The following is a 15967-nucleotide window of genomic DNA, read 5'->3' as shown; positions in this document are numbered from 1 at the left end:
TAAGGGTACAAACCAAATTACGCTGCTGCAACCAACCATGGTATTCAGAATAAATAATGCAATCGAAACAAATATTTCTTCCACCCAAAGTTGCTTGTTATTATTCTGAAAAAAAAAAAAACATACATAATGTAATAGTACAACTTTTTACTTTTATCTAAGTACATTTTCACAATATACTATAATATAATTTATTTCATAGTTATATGCTAATATTAAATCAACTTGATGTTTTTAAGGCACAATAAATGCATTGCTAATAAATATTAAGTGAGAAAATGCAATATTTGCCCGATTTAACATAACCTCAGGTATAAACCACGCCCACTTCTGGACTTCTATCCAAATAGATGATGAGGTCTCTGTGTACGTTTACTACCAAGTACCCACATTTTGTTATCTGAGAGACCATCTGGGTGAGAGAGTAACTTGGAGTCTGGACAGAAAGAGAGAGAGCAGTTTGTTCAAGTCATAAGTTCAGGTGCCTTCATGTTCGGTAGCACTGCTGTAATTCTGTCTGTACCCTTAAAAGTACCGAGTTCGGTACCCAATCCTAGTTCTGACAGATCCCCAGAGAAGAAAGGACAACACAGTATTCATCAAAACTTCTAACTTAACCCTTTATTGATGCCAAAACTTTAAGTGAGACATCAACAACTTCATCAACATCTTCAGGTGATTTATTGGCTCGTTGCACTAGCCAACACTCCTGTGTCTGAAAATCCTTACCAACATGCTATTTAGCACGTTAAAATGGTAGGTGATACTTTTTTAGTATGTCAGAAATGATGAAATGTTACAGTATGCAACGATAGGAAGGATATCACCAACATTAAAAATGCTGGTGACAGACTGACAGGCTGGAGGTTGTAGGGACCACTGACATATACAGAGTAGGACAACACAGCAGATCTCCTAAATTGAAGCCAAAACAGCTTGATGGCTGGATGCAGTACAGGTCATAAGTCCCACCCCCTCCATGTTAGCAGATTGGACACCAGCCAAACTAAAAATACAAAAGTACATGTTGAATAAATTGATTCTTTTTAGGATTTTTTTTTTATTCAAGTGTTCATTTTCTGGACCAGTTTGGTCTTAATTAATTATCTGATGCTATAAAAAGGGGGTTTCTTTATTTTTATCAATGGCAGGGATGAGTTTGGGAGTGGAGGAGGTAGTGAGGGATTTTATTTTGTGTGGTGTTTAAATTGTTCTAAATACATAACACAAATGTTGAAATTTAGAAGCTTGAACTTGTTTTTTCACAAATGAAATTACTTTTTTGTAATTACAGAGAGAATAAAAGCGTACTGTTTGATGCTGGCGCTGAATTCCAGGTACCATAACCACGCTGGTTCAAATTTGAACGGTACACAACCCTAATCAGAACTTGTGTGGGGGAATTCACAGCTGTGTTTGGGGTTATTTTGTTTTGCAGTAACAATGCACTTGTGGGTTCTATGTGGTGCTAATTAATGCTTTCAGTGCTACTGTTTTTGTTGCACTTTTAAGTGGGCCAAGGCTAACAGGCTAACTAGCATCAAATCCCAGTGGAACTGGATGTAACTGAGGCTCTGGTCTCTCCTCAAACCTACAGTCACGCAGTCACACATTAGAGGTTGATCATTTTGTGGAACCGTCTTGGCACAGATCTGCTGTTTTCTGTAAGATCATGATCACGCAGCGCTACGTCTACTCTTTATAATGTTGTTTACTGCTACTTCTTTGTGTGGCTGTCTGTGTGCGCATACATTTGCATGCTACACACATGCATACACATTCACACATGCACCGAGAGTCAGTGGGCCATGCAGCTTGCACACTACATACAGTAATACATTGCTGAATATCAAAGGAAATTACCCTTCACCTTGGTGCATGGATCTTAGCGAGTTCCTTAACCAGAGGAATGGGCTTTGAACCAGGCAGATTCCCCTAGGGCCCGTATCCCGGCCCCTCCCCGGAACACCGCGCCGGATAAGGGCCGTAATTCCCACTTTTAGGTTTCCATTAATCTGATCCTGACACAGGGGAGACGGGCTGCTTTGCATATCGCCTTCCCAAGATGGAGGGCTATTTACATGATCGCCTCCAGATTGAATATGATCAGTAGCCCACCTCCTCCGCCGTCCTCTGCAGCTGAGACGGAAAAATGCAGATTTTTTTTCAGCGGGTATTTGCTGCATTATCATGGGGTGAAATATTATTCACTAAGGTATATTCGCTATAGCGTCTCGGTATGTCTCAAGTTCGACTTGATGGATACGTGTTGCGGATATTACAGCGTCGTGCTTGATTCCCTTGACGAAGGCCAAATTTCTTTTATGAATGTGACAGCAGAGATGGATAGATCAACCCATTTATCATCGCTCACTGATAGCGCTAATGTGAAGAGAACTACCCCCCCCACTCCTCTTCTCCTCCTCCTCCCTCCTTCTCACAAATGTGAGGAACACCAGTGAACAGTGCTCCATTTGAAACCATGAAGGCAAACCCCCATGTAAATGTATCTGTAATGAACGCCGCGTACAGGAGGTGCATTATTCTCTTTCTGCTACATTTATTTCTGAATATCAAATGAATATGATAAATGTGGAGCGAGGGGGCGGCGGCGGCGGCGGCGGCGGGGGAAGCAAAGTAAGCCGAGGATATGAGATGAGTGATATTGTTATTACACCACCGACGATGAGCAGCAGAAGTTGAGATGGTGTGAGACTCCGGCGTAGGGGGTGAACCCACACACACACACACTCCACCTCACCTCACTCTTTCCCCACGCAAACATGTCGCCTCCTTGTCCATCCGTCATTATCCATCCCTTGAACTACCTTCATTTTCCCGTTTTTTCTTTTTTCATTACGTCAAGCCGAGACACAATTCCACACTCATGTGAGTCCCAGTTGTGAGCTGATACGCAGTGAGACAACAACAATGGGATATGGGGAAAAAATAGAATATCACTGTACAAACACCACCGCTGTTTATTGTGATGAAAGAGCAAATCCACGCTCACACGGCGGCGGTGAAATATTGGTGACAAGACTGAGGAAATGTGCATGCTCTTGTGTTACTTCAAAGTGTTTCCACTGTTGGCAGGAAACTCGTAGGTGGCTGTAATCAAACCAGAGGTGCAGACAACACATAGAAAAAGTACTTTTTCATCACACTTGTGTTGCATTGTATAGAGGAGATCATCCACTGTATGAACTCGACAGTCACCCACCAAGAATTTGCGCTAATTGTTACCCCGGCACACGTCGCCATTCGTCCTCAGTCATTTTGTCTCTGTTTCGGGCGCAGGGAAAACATTCGAGCTTCCCCCTAAGTGCATTTCATGCTTTTAATTGACACCATTGCATGTTAATTCGAAGCATGTCACGGATGTGTCACACCAGTAAGCCGCCAGTGTCCGACCTCATGTAATGTCGAATTACATTCCTGCTGCTCATCGCCGTGACAATAGATAAGCTTCTCCTAGGCAACACCAAGTGGTTCAAACAGTCGTGTAGCTGAGGTGTTTTTTTTTTTGTATTTTTTTTTTTCTTGCTTGCTGTCCTCTTCACTTAGGAGGTGGCCACTGAACAGGCTGCATGTTGTTGTTGTTGTTTTTAAATCAATTTTCCTGCTTCTGATCACTTTCTGTGCCTGTTTCTGAATCTAATTCTTCCTTTCTTGGACAATCATGGTCCATTTGGACATTGAAATAAGGATCCCAAATGCATCTGTCCGGGCGAAAAGCTGTACTTGCACTCTGAAAGTGTTTCTGCAGCCTTGATGTCTTTAATTGCAACTGCACACAACAAATTTTCTGGCTCCCTGCAAGGGAAATTTAGTAGTCCATACCAGTGCTCATTAGAGTTTACAATTCTTGATACCACGACATACAACCTAAATCCTACGTACTCAAACTTACACACCTTTATTAAAACAGTTGAACATTACAAAACATAACAACGGTGGCATGTAGCCTTCAAGGGACAAAGTGTTTAAAGCAACATTAAATGTGTATTCTGAGTTGTGACACCTCAGAAACATGTTATTAACTACCCAGTCAAATCTGATTTTAAAAAATCACAAAGTATATAAAATTAGGTGTCAAAATCAAGCAAGCAAGATTATTAAGCAAGGCCTGAAAACCACCGGAAACATGGATGCTACATCTGCCAGCTTTATTAGACACGTTGGACATGTTTGAGTCACCAGAGCCAAAGGATGGTGACAGGATGGTGGTAACATATATAATTTGTTCTGATGAAAAATTCCTTTTTCCTTTACAAAAACATACATACAGACTTCTAATGTTGTGTAACATAGTTCGCTACACAACAATACCAGCTGTTTCATATATTTCAGGATATGGATAACACTTCACATGAATTCTTTCCATAAATCTGGATCTACGTCTTTGAGGTGCTTCGCTAAGTTTCCTCCTTTCATCTGAAAGGTTTGATGGCACCATAAAAAAAAGGCATTTTGGCACCCAAGACAAAGCTGAGCACTACCCTGGTTCAGATGGACCAACCAGCAGAATTAAAATAGTCAATAAACCAAACTAAGTTATTGAATATGATTTAGTACCAATTTATTTTGAAATGAACCACTGAATTCTGGGACATGACTGTACTCATAGGCAGGTGGCTCCAGGTGACCTGTCCATACCACTGCCTGTACGAAAAGATGGACGACACATCTTCGCTTTCGCCGTACAAAAATGACACTGAAGAGAAAAGTCCAGTGATTTGTTGCTCTCTTTAGTTCCTTTGCTGCGTTTAATTCTAAAACCAAAGAAAATCAAACGATCAACGGTCAAAGTTAGTATGTCCACACACCTGGGACACAAAGATATGGTGTCTCAGACAATCCTGGGACAGCAGAGAAACTTATTATTGCAAATGAAATTATTAATTTATGCGTCGTATTTCAATTGTTAGGTGTTCAAATTAAAAATTATGAGGTGGCACTGGATGAACTCTACGCTACGTCACACACATGCTTACACACTGTCATGTTTAAAATGAAACAAAGTGTTTACTATGAAATATGTTCAAAGTTTGTGTATATAGATTTCCATAGCTGCACACCAGTCAGAAACAGGTTTGCTTTTGCGCTGCTGATTGATCAAACACTAAACTGTATTAAAAGAATAATAATTGTGGACAAATATTTTGGGTGATTTCAGCTTTTTATTTATATAGACAGAAAAATTAGCAGATCTTCTGTAGCGCTCAGAGTGAATCAATGAAGTGATGCAAATGACTGAAACAAAGTTATTGAACTATATTATGTAGGATGGAAAAAAAACCTTCAATTTGGGACAATGATTGATAAGTCTGGGACAGTTAAAAGTGGAATTCGGGACAGGTGCGGGACACTGAGGAATAAAGTTAATTTCGAGCCTGCTAATAACATAATGGAAACTTTAGCTATACCCAACCATGGAACCTACTGGCTATTGTCTCATGATGATGTAGCCTCTGGGAGCAATGGCCGATTTGTGGCTTCCAATGAGGCCAGATGTCCGGATAACAGATATCCAGGCCAAGACTTTCTCTTCCGTTCATCGTTTACAGTCCGATTTCCATCTGTAGACAAAAGAATGGAGCTGGAGGCTTTCTCTGTGAACAGATATTTGCATAAATATATTTTTTTAAAGATAATAAAACACTAAATTGTCCTTGAGCAATGGCTGATGGGCTCTGAGATTGCATTTTGGCCAATGTCTTTCACCTCTTATGCTCTCTACAAGGACTGTTTGCCTGCATGCAGCTTCAGCTCACTCAAATGTGATTGGTCAATACTTCAAATGGAAACCAGAATGCTTTCGTTACCTCCAGATTCTTCAGATATCTGTTTGAAGAGATTAATACTTGATGATAAATCAGTTATTTGAATTTTGTTTTGACCAATCACATTTTGCAGAACGTTGTTAAAACCTGTTAAAAATATCCATATATCTTGTGTATTAATTTAAATAAATGGAGGAAAGCAGCACTGATCATACTTTCTGGACAAACACTCACACTTTGCTCCCTGTTACCACCATTTGTTATCAAGGTCACACAATTGTCTCGATCTCATTTGCACCATCTTACAGTCCCAAGACAAATCCAAAATGGCCGTTGCAAAATGGCTGCAAGATGGGAGCTGTGAAAGCGGATGACTGGCTTTGACACCTCGTGGTCTGTGTGTCTCACACTGCCGTATCTGGTCGAAGAGTGATAGCACTGGCCCCAAGAATAGCTCCAAATTATTCATAGCGAGGTATGACAAGCTCCGGTGAAAAATATGACTGTGTCTGAGTCCATTGCTGCAGGCCAGAGGAAGAGATTAAATATAAAGCTGTTAGCCAGTAAGTAATACACCATCAGATCAAAGGACGGAGCCCCAACACTGGACAACACCTCCGTGACACACAGACAATAGCTCAGAAATGTATATTCATCTCCCACATATATATCCACTGACAGATAATTGTATAAAGGTACAATAAGAACAAGACATTGTGTAAGCTTTATTGAGGGGCTTCTAACAAAAAATTCAAAGACTACACTTTAGAACTTTGGGAACTAATCAGGATCAAGACACATGACTATAAGAAAGTACAAATGTCCAATAAAAAAATTGTATGACTTGTGCACAATTTTCTGTCCATTTTCCTATCCATTTTATGGATTGCTCATAGTGACAATATTTAACACAGAGTGAATTATGACCTATGCTGCAGCCAACCACCAGGGGGAGATTGTGATTATTTCACTGGGAGCTGTCATGTTGGTTAACAACCATGCAACGGGTAACATCTGGACAGCAAGTTGTTTGCTTCACACAGCAACTAGCATGTCTTGAGTCCCGTCATAACTACCATGCACCCTATGACTATGAGTGCACACAATGACAGTGAAACACGCTGATGTTATAACAAGCAGATAAAGAGACACTTCTAGTATCTGAAATTTCAAGAAACTGCAAATAAGCAGGTCAAAGGTCAGGGTCACAGTATTCCTGTGTTATTGTAAACAGAGATGAATCAGAGATGAATCATGTTAAGAGCATTAAAAAAAAAAAAAAAGACAGCGAAGGACAAAAGCAAACATTTTAAAATGACCATGTCCTTGCCTATTCTAGTGTCTTCTTCCTGTTGATGCTGCTGTTATCTATCAAATACTGAGCCTTGTTTGTGAGTGTTTTTTTAATAAAGGCTGGATGGAGGAATGAATTCTGAATTATCAGGTGGTATGGTTATTAAAGAATTGTGGTTGTGCACAAGTCCTCCACTTGTTTGTTCTTCCACGATAAAATATAAGCATTCAACTTGTCAAACTTTAGACTGTATAGAAATGGCAAATGTACACATTCTTTTCTCAAGTACAGACGCTTGTGAATAAAAAGATGTAAAAAGGACAGGGTCAACTTTTTCACTTAAGTGAAAGTGACAAAATACAGTGAAATGTAGTATAGAAGTATAAAAGAAGCACATTTCTATCAGCTCTTTTCTCCGCCATCAAGCGTTTCTCTCGTTTCATCTTGTTGCGTCTTTTACATCATTTTTGTTTTGTTACACCAAATAATCAGCTTTTCTATGCGATACTATCCCATCCACTTAGATTGAGATCAAGGCAACGGATCCTTTAGCCACGTCACAAATGTGCGTAGCTGCAGATTAAGACCCTTCAGGCATTTCAGTGTTTTTTTTTAAGTTTTTAAATAAAGAAATATATAAGAAATATATGGAACTGGCTCATTTTAAGCCAGTTGACTGGCATAGAGCTACATTATTTTATTATTATTAACATAAAGAAAGGACAGGGGGGTCCATGTACGTCAGCGACCTACAAGTCCTTTTTCTTTCTTTTGCATTAAAAGTATAATCACCAAGATTATACTGAGCGTGTGCACAGGTAAAAGAAAAAGGCTAAATAAGTTCCACTTCTTGTTCTTGCTGCACTTCATTTGCACTTTATTATTAATTCCATCTCTGATGTTGTAATAGCCAATTCATCTGCAAAATTATTATCAATGCACAGTTTTCTGCGCATGCATATGGAATAAATGCACTTTTTGGCGTTGTTGCATTTTGGATGTATTGGGTTATTAATTGTGGCTGCATGGGAGCTGTCCGGTGCTAAAGTTTTCACCTTTGCACTTGAAACATGTCGTTTTCTTGTGGTCACTTACATTAAACTTAAAGCTGTTTTGTTTAATAATATTTGTCCAAGTTCAGTGAAATGAATGAATGAATGAATGTCCTGTGTACCATATCTGCCTTTATTGGACAAATAAGAACTTCTGTGTAACGTAACTGTGAAGGCATGAACGTCGATTATTTCCTTAGCACCCCACATCCTGGTCAAACTAACCCTCAGCACCACAAAAGGAAAAATCCTGAAGCAAAAAGTTGTCAGAAAAATAAGCACTCAAGTAAAGTACAGTTACCTGAAAACTCTACTAAAGTACAGCCACAAAGACAGAACACAGAGCACAGATTCTACTTGTTTCTGTATTTGTTCGACCAACAAAATTATCTGCCTCTGTATCTGTATTTGGATAGAAGACCAGAAGTGGGCGTGGTTTATACCGGAGGTCACATGTCAAATGTTTTATTATCTAACCTAATTCTTTAGCAGTGAAGCATCAACACCATGTAATATTGGCGTAAAATAAACTATGAAATATGTTTTTATACTGTATTCTTCATCCCTGCCTGAAGCCTGCCACCAAAAACATCTGAAACTGAAAAAAAAAAAAAAAACATGCTTTATAGGTCAAAAGATTCTCTTTTGGAAACAGAGATTCTTCAGTAAAGATATAACCTTTTCTAACCATGCTGAAGTAATGGAGCTGACTTTTCCAAATAATAATGAGCGACTTTGGATTATCTGTTTACATTGCATTTACTATATACATGTATATACACACACACACACACACACACACACACACACACACACACACATAAATGCAGGGAGGAAGGTGCTACACAACAGGCTCAGACTCACACACACACACACAGTCTCACTCTCTCATAGCCGCCCACACACAGCTCACTTTTAGCCCTCAGGCGTCGCATTTGAGAGTTTCATTTACTTGATTAAATCATATTTGCATATGGAAATTGTTTGAAAATGATATTAATTTGTTATATTCAAAGGAGAATTACTTTCTCATATTAAAGCTAAATCAGACAAAGGCTGCGAGAGTGACAGGTGATGATATTGAACTTTGTCAGTTGGGGCCTGTCAGTGGAACCACACACACACACACACACACACACACACACACACACACACATACAAACTGTACAAACTCATCTTTTTTCTTGGATATAAATCAGTTTACACCTCCTCGTCTCAGCTGTGTATGTGTCCAAATCCTCGTCTGCCTCCATTTTAATAAAGAAGAAGGTCATTTGAGCAGCGAGCGGCAGGATTTTCCTCAACCTTGTATGTTGTGTCCAGGTGTGTGTGACTGATGTAGCTCGGCGAGACGCCACCGTGGGACAGATCTCCTCCTGAGCCAACTTAACTTATCAGGAACATGGACCAAAAAAATCAGGCTAATTAATTAAGAACAGTATTAGAAGTAATGGGATATTATAATATAAATTGCTACATTCTGGAACCAATTTAATCCAATTACTGGAACCCCTCATGAATATAATACCTCCAAAATCACTCCGTCAGAGTCCAAAGGGAGATGTGTCTGACTACTAAGACTGAAAGAAAAGAAAAAGGAAAAAAAAAAAAAAGATCTGCTCCCTTTTAACAGCGAACACCAACGATGATTTAAATGGTTGAGGGGAACTGTTAATTTGAGTAATAAACCTAATGATGATTTTTTTTTCTAATTGACATTTCGACCATTTACAACCTGAGTAGGTTTTTGTTTGAGCTCCCTTGTGTTTGATAAAGACGAATGACTGGAAAGGCTGATTGGTGCTTTTTCTCTTAATGGCCTCTACCCAATTTAAAAAATGTCTTAAAGGAGACAAAAGATGACTATTCTCCGCCAGTTAAAGTGGAGTGCGTTTTGGAGGAGTGGATGGGATAAATTGACATGAAGAATCACAGCAACTTTAGTGGCTCAGAAATCATTTCATGAGGGATAAATCCACATTACAGCATATAAACAATACATGAGTGCTTTGGAGAAGATTTAGAGTTAGACTCTAACTGAGCATCGTTTAAATGGGAACAAATTGCAAAGCAGTTTGAGAGCAAAATGTCTTTACTCAGTGAAAGAAGCAAATACACTTCAAAGGGTCCTATAATATTGTGATTGCCTTGCAGTTGTAGAGAAACTATGCAGATGCATACGTTCTTTAATTGAAAGTAGCAATTGCACAATGAAAATATATGCTGTGAAAAGTAAAGTCGTCTGCTTCATTTAAAGCAGAATGTATTCTTCTCAAGTAATCATGTACCAGGGTTGCCACGTCTGTGTGATAAAACCATCCCAGTGGCCAATAAAACTGGTGCTGACGGGCAAAGAGCATTAAACATGTTCTGTATGTGGGCATGTATGTGATGTGTTGCCATGTCTGTGTGTGTATCTGCTGATCTGCACTTAGTTTGGTTGAATCCGGTCATAAATAAATGATTACATTTTAAATATCGATTGATATTAAAAGGTATTATTGTATTATTAATGTATTTTTCATACAAAATAGGTCTCCCCAGTCAGTGGACAAAAAATGTGACCCACAGCGGCACTTCAAAACAAGCCCCATTCTGCAGGAAAACCACAGACCTGGAGACCTTTACTTCTTTGTGACAGTAAACTGAATATCTTTGGGTTGTGGACAAGACAAGACAATGTGTGAATGTCATCTTTTTCGTTTTTATGACATTTTATTGACCAAATAACTAATCAATTAATCAAGTGGACCTAAATATCCCATGTGCTTGAGAGGATGTGATAAGGTCATTTTGGGATCACAGTTGTTGTCGCTGCTACTTTTTGTTATGTCTATTTTTCTCTTTAATATTCATTATTTAAAATCTGCAAACTATTTTATTTTTCTCTTTTTGTTTGCTGCTTTTTCTACTTCATTTGTATTTCTTTTTCACGAATGGACACTCTCTAATCTCTGTCTCTCTCAGAGTGTTGCCATGATAATGTGCACATTATCTGCCCTTGAAAAATCCAATCAACAGACTTTTAAAAATAATAATTCCTGTCCCCGTCCCAATCCCGGAAGATTCCCATCCCGCCCGCTCCTGTCCACACATCATTACACACGTTTTTATATATAAAAAACTGACCTATTGTTATTATCCTTTCAGCTCCTGCCTGCTTGCACTGACTTTTTTTTCCCAGTCCCATGATGAACAGTGAATGTGACCCCATAAAATGTCAGCCTCTACTCTGTACTCCCGTTTTTTAGCATCTGAGTTGGTGGAGACCAAAAACAGAGCGAAAAGGAGAGTGAATATTTGCAAAGTGCACACAAACATGACTCCAGATCAATTCTAAAGTTGCTCTGTATCTGCCTGTAATACCCAAGAGAGTTGAACGTGTTATTTGTCAGTGTGTGGAAGTGTATAGAAACACACTGCAGATTGGAGTCTGCTAACAGTGACGCCAAACATTAAACTGTGACATTTAATGCAAGAATGGAGGACATGTTTTAAACCAACATTAAAGATATATTTAAAGTGCAACACTGGTTATTAAACACAGATTTTTTCTTTTTTTGAAACAAAAATTCAACAACATTGCAGTTATTCCACAGCCCAAACTAAAGTGTCTCTATCATCCTTTTTTTTTTTTTTGGCAAAGATGACTTCATCTCCTGGACAGAAAAATCATATGATGAATCCACCAAAGCAGCACTGGTGTGGTGTTTCTCCTCTGCGTCTACCATTACAATTACATTGTGTGTTATTGCATTATGTGTTGTTTGTTAGTGTGAAGAAGGTGGGACTGTGACTACAAACGCTACCTGCTAAATTGCTCGTGAGAGTATCAATAAGAGTGAATTGAGTCAAATTGTATTGTATGCGGTGGTATGGCATAATAGCTTTACTGGTGAGCTGAGGATTTTCTCAACAACAACAACAAGCACCTCAATTCATTCTGCTCCATTCTTTGGCGTGATTGTCTGAGGGATACACCGGGGAATACAGGGTTCCTCTTTCATATACTTCTCAATATTTCACACTAACGTCCATATGCCTCCATTTAACTAGATCTTCCCTCCCGCTTTGATCAGAAAAAGGGAAAGTTGATGTAATTAAATATGCATTAAGGCATGGCTGAATTTGTCGCTGATTAAAAGAGCGACCAAGTTTTGTTTTTCTCTGGGAAATAATTTCATTTCTTCTTTGGAAAGTTTTAAAGTCACTTTGTTCCCGGCCTGTGGAATTTACTGTCTGGATTTTTAAAGATATGATATTCTGACAAAGTCGGGTCAGATGAAAGTGACACTCAGTGTTTTCAGGATGCACACTTGTATCAGCATCATCAGTGATGCACTTTTCATGCAGGAGATGCAGGTGTGTCGTGGTTCTACTGGGGTCATTCTTATGTTCCCGTGTTTGCAGGATGTTTGTTGCAGGGAGCGTGTTCCCAGTGGGAGTTAAACAACATACAAATTTGATTTGATCAGACCAAACAACCCACCAACTGTCATCAGATTCTGATTCAAATGTTACTGAATCCTAATTGGTAAACAGAAGTACGTAGGTGGTGTCACCTTTTTCCAACTAAACCCCAACCACTTAAAACCAGCGAAAAACATCTCAAAGAAAAACACAAACAGAAAACTCACAAAAGTTTTAACTAGAAATGCAAGAAACCAACACTTGTAGTGTAGCAATAAGTCATTTTCAGGTGCTACAGTGCTGTATAATACATATAATACAATACAATACATATAGTAAATCATGCTCATTCCTAAATATCCAATGGTGGGACCCAACCTTAGTCTACAGTGTGTTGTGTGGCTTTTGAATAAAACAGTTAAGGGGCCCTCACATGTCCGGTCACCACGGGTCAGGGTGCAGAGAGGCAAAGCACAGCGCTAGGCATCATGTTAGCCTGGTAAAAAACAGCTAAGCTAAGTTTAATGATTTAAAAAAAAGCCAAGTATATAAAATTTGGTTTCAAAAGGTTTCATGAACAAATGTCAGTGTCATTCTGGAGTTGATTTGTGAAGGACCATGACTCTGTTGCATCACTGAGCCATCGTTCAGGTCTGCCCAGAAAATCTTCAACATAGAAATCATGAACAGCAAATATGTTTTAACATGTATTTGATGTGACGCTAATTATTGATGTTTTATTTTTTGCAGAAAGACCAATGAAGGAGCCATTCTACAAGAGAGAAACAATTCTGTCCTCCATGTTCTGCACAGAAACTTGCAGGTTTGTAAATCCCACGTAAACACACACACACACACACACACACACACATTCAGTCTGCACACACATCTGGTAAAGGTTAGGTGGTAAACAGGTCAGTGTTATTTAGATGATTTGTAGGAAATAATTACGATAAAGAGTATTGTTGTGGAGGTCGGGTTACTTTTCCCACTGAAACGATGTTAAACAGACAGATCTCCATCAGAGTTATTAATTCCTGTTAGCTTAAACCCGGGCTTATCTCTGACCTGTCTGTCACCTCTGTCTGTCTCGCTCTGTCTCTCTTCATCTTCATCCTGTTTTATTTTTCACACACTCCTGTCCAAGTGTCCTGGTTTCACCTCTCCGGCTGCTCTACGTCACTGCTGATGGTTGCTGAGGTTGTACGCAGGAATACCTGCAGACATTACACAGGGCTGAAAAACCTTAAATATCCTTATCCTTATCCTTACTGGACACTTTTAAAGCTGCCTAACTCTAGCAGATTCACTGCAGATGGACAGACAGAAACTGCAACATTAAAGGTCCACTTCACCTGTTTTACAAGTCAAAGTCAGCTAATAATGTTGAGTAATGTCCTCTGTGGCTCTGGAGGAGCTTTATCAAGTGAAAAATAACCCTGGTGATACCATAGTGATGTCATCAGTGTCACCACAACTTCGACTTGAAGACAACAAATTTATATCAGAAACTTTGACATGTTTTACACATATTAGAGGCCCAAATGTCAGGAGATTTGAGCCTCTGCTGCTTCTTTCTTTAAACTGCCTCACTAATATCCCCCAACCTTACAGAAGTCCCCCTTTAAGGCTGCAAACAACCCACAATGCAACACTGTTACTGCAAGAAGCTCACTCTGCTCCAGAAGAGGCAGCAGACACTCAATTCAAAGAGAATTTGAATTGCTCTTGTGAATATGCAAAGGTCTAGTCCTCGAATATAATACACGTTTTGAAATATAAATTTCTGAAGCAAATACTCTCTCGTGTTTGGTCAGAAGAGCCAAAACTCCAGTAGTGCTTGTACTGTGAAGAATAAACTTTATTGCTCTTATATTTGAGAAAATCAGCATAAAAATGTGAAGCACAGTAAAAAAAAGCCACTCAACAAGATACGACATTAAGTTGTGTCACTTAAAGGTCCACTCTGTAAGATTTACAGGCATCTATTGAAAGAATATGGCAGAAATAATGGAATATAGTAACCATATTTAAGTTTTCATGAGTTTATTAGTTTTGCTAGCATGTTCAAAAAGTCATGAGAAGACCCAGCGAGAGCGCACATCAGGCACACGACACTAACGCAGGAACTAAGATCAAAGTTTCTTGTTATTTGAAAGTGTGGGCACCCTGATGACATTCACAGATTTTTAAGTGCACGGCTGTGAATGAATAAATCCTTTATTTGTATGCTGACTGACTTTTTTTGCCAGTCAAGTTTTCTGCCTCACTCTTTTTTTGCGCCGGCTCACTCTTTAGGCTCTGATGTCAGCCTCTCACGGCGGTTCAGCCTCTGAGAAATCCTCCGCTGAAACTCCACCGGTGTTTGTGATTAAAGTCATTTTTAGTGCGGGTCTTTGGCAGGAGACGGAGAGGTGAATCTCTGTTTGAAGCTGCTGATTCTTGGCCACATTTTCAGCGTTAATCGCATCAATGCAGGTCTTTTGTTCCCGCTTGTGTGTGCGTGCAAAAGGTGTGCGTGTCTGTTCGTGTGTCCAATGATTACTCATGTTCCATCCATAAGCTGACTCTATATGTGGCTGCACTGACAATAGCCCTGGTGACTGTGTGTGTACATGTGTGTTTAATGATGTTTTATGTGTGTGTGTGTGTGGGAGTGGATTTGGCCCTCTCTCCTTTGTGATTGTGACTTTATTAAAGGTGTTTGTTCTGTCAGATGGCAGAGACACAGAAGGAGCTAAAATGGAAAGCACATAATCTGCACATTATACACATCATGTGTCAAAATATAGAAGAGTGATTTATGTGACAATCCCAATCCATGACATTTTGCTGCTTTATGGTATCAGAATGTAATGATAAATATCATTTATTATAAGCACGGCATAAAATTACCATGAGCCAGTAGCCAAATGCTGCTGAATGGAGGATTTGGTTGTTTATCTTTCAATTCTTTCATCCCAGGGAACATTGTAAAAATATCCAATGAGACATTTAAGCTAATATTGAGTCTTAAGAAAGGTAATAAAAATATTGGTGAGGAGGAAATCTGTTTATAGCACCAATGGACTGCTTTCAAAAGTTTTTTTTCTTTTTAATACGGTAAAATCATATTGATAAATTAAGGTTAGAAAGTTATTCAAAAAATATCTAAAAACAGAAACTCAACTAGAAGTTGGCAGATTTTTTTTTCTCTCCTAAACCATTACAAAAATGACAAAAATTAGCCACATCTCTAAATTGGCAGCTTCATGCTGTCAAATAGTTTCAGGATCATTCTTGGCAAAGGTTTGTTTAGATTTTATTCACAAGTGTGAATATCTTACAAAAGCAATGCAGTTTTGATGAACTCAGTGGAAAAACTGTCAATCAAAGACATGAATCAAATGTTTCAGTTTTAAAATCTTTGCTTTTCTTCTGAGAAA

General features: G+C 39.0%; 1 long non-coding RNA gene across 1 annotated transcript in view; it reads left to right on the top strand.

Annotated features, from left to right (window-relative positions):
- LOC146315017 (uncharacterized) overlaps nt 1–13367 on the top strand; it is a 62339-nt gene extending 48972 nt beyond the window's left edge. The window contains exon 3 of the long non-coding RNA XR_014771855.1: nt 13293–13367. This is a non-coding gene — a long non-coding RNA (uncharacterized LOC146315017). The remainder of the gene's footprint in view (nt 1–13292) is intronic.
- The last annotated feature ends 2600 nt before the right edge of the window (nt 13368–15967 follow it).

The sequence above is a fragment of the Lutjanus erythropterus genome, chromosome 14 (genome assembly GCF_056507025.1).
Source record: "Lutjanus erythropterus isolate fLutEry1 chromosome 14, fLutEry1.hap2, whole genome shotgun sequence".
NCBI classification, from domain to species: domain Eukaryota; kingdom Metazoa; phylum Chordata; class Actinopteri; order Lutjaniformes; family Lutjanidae; genus Lutjanus; species Lutjanus erythropterus.
This window is presented reverse-complemented; position numbering and strand designations above follow the sequence as displayed.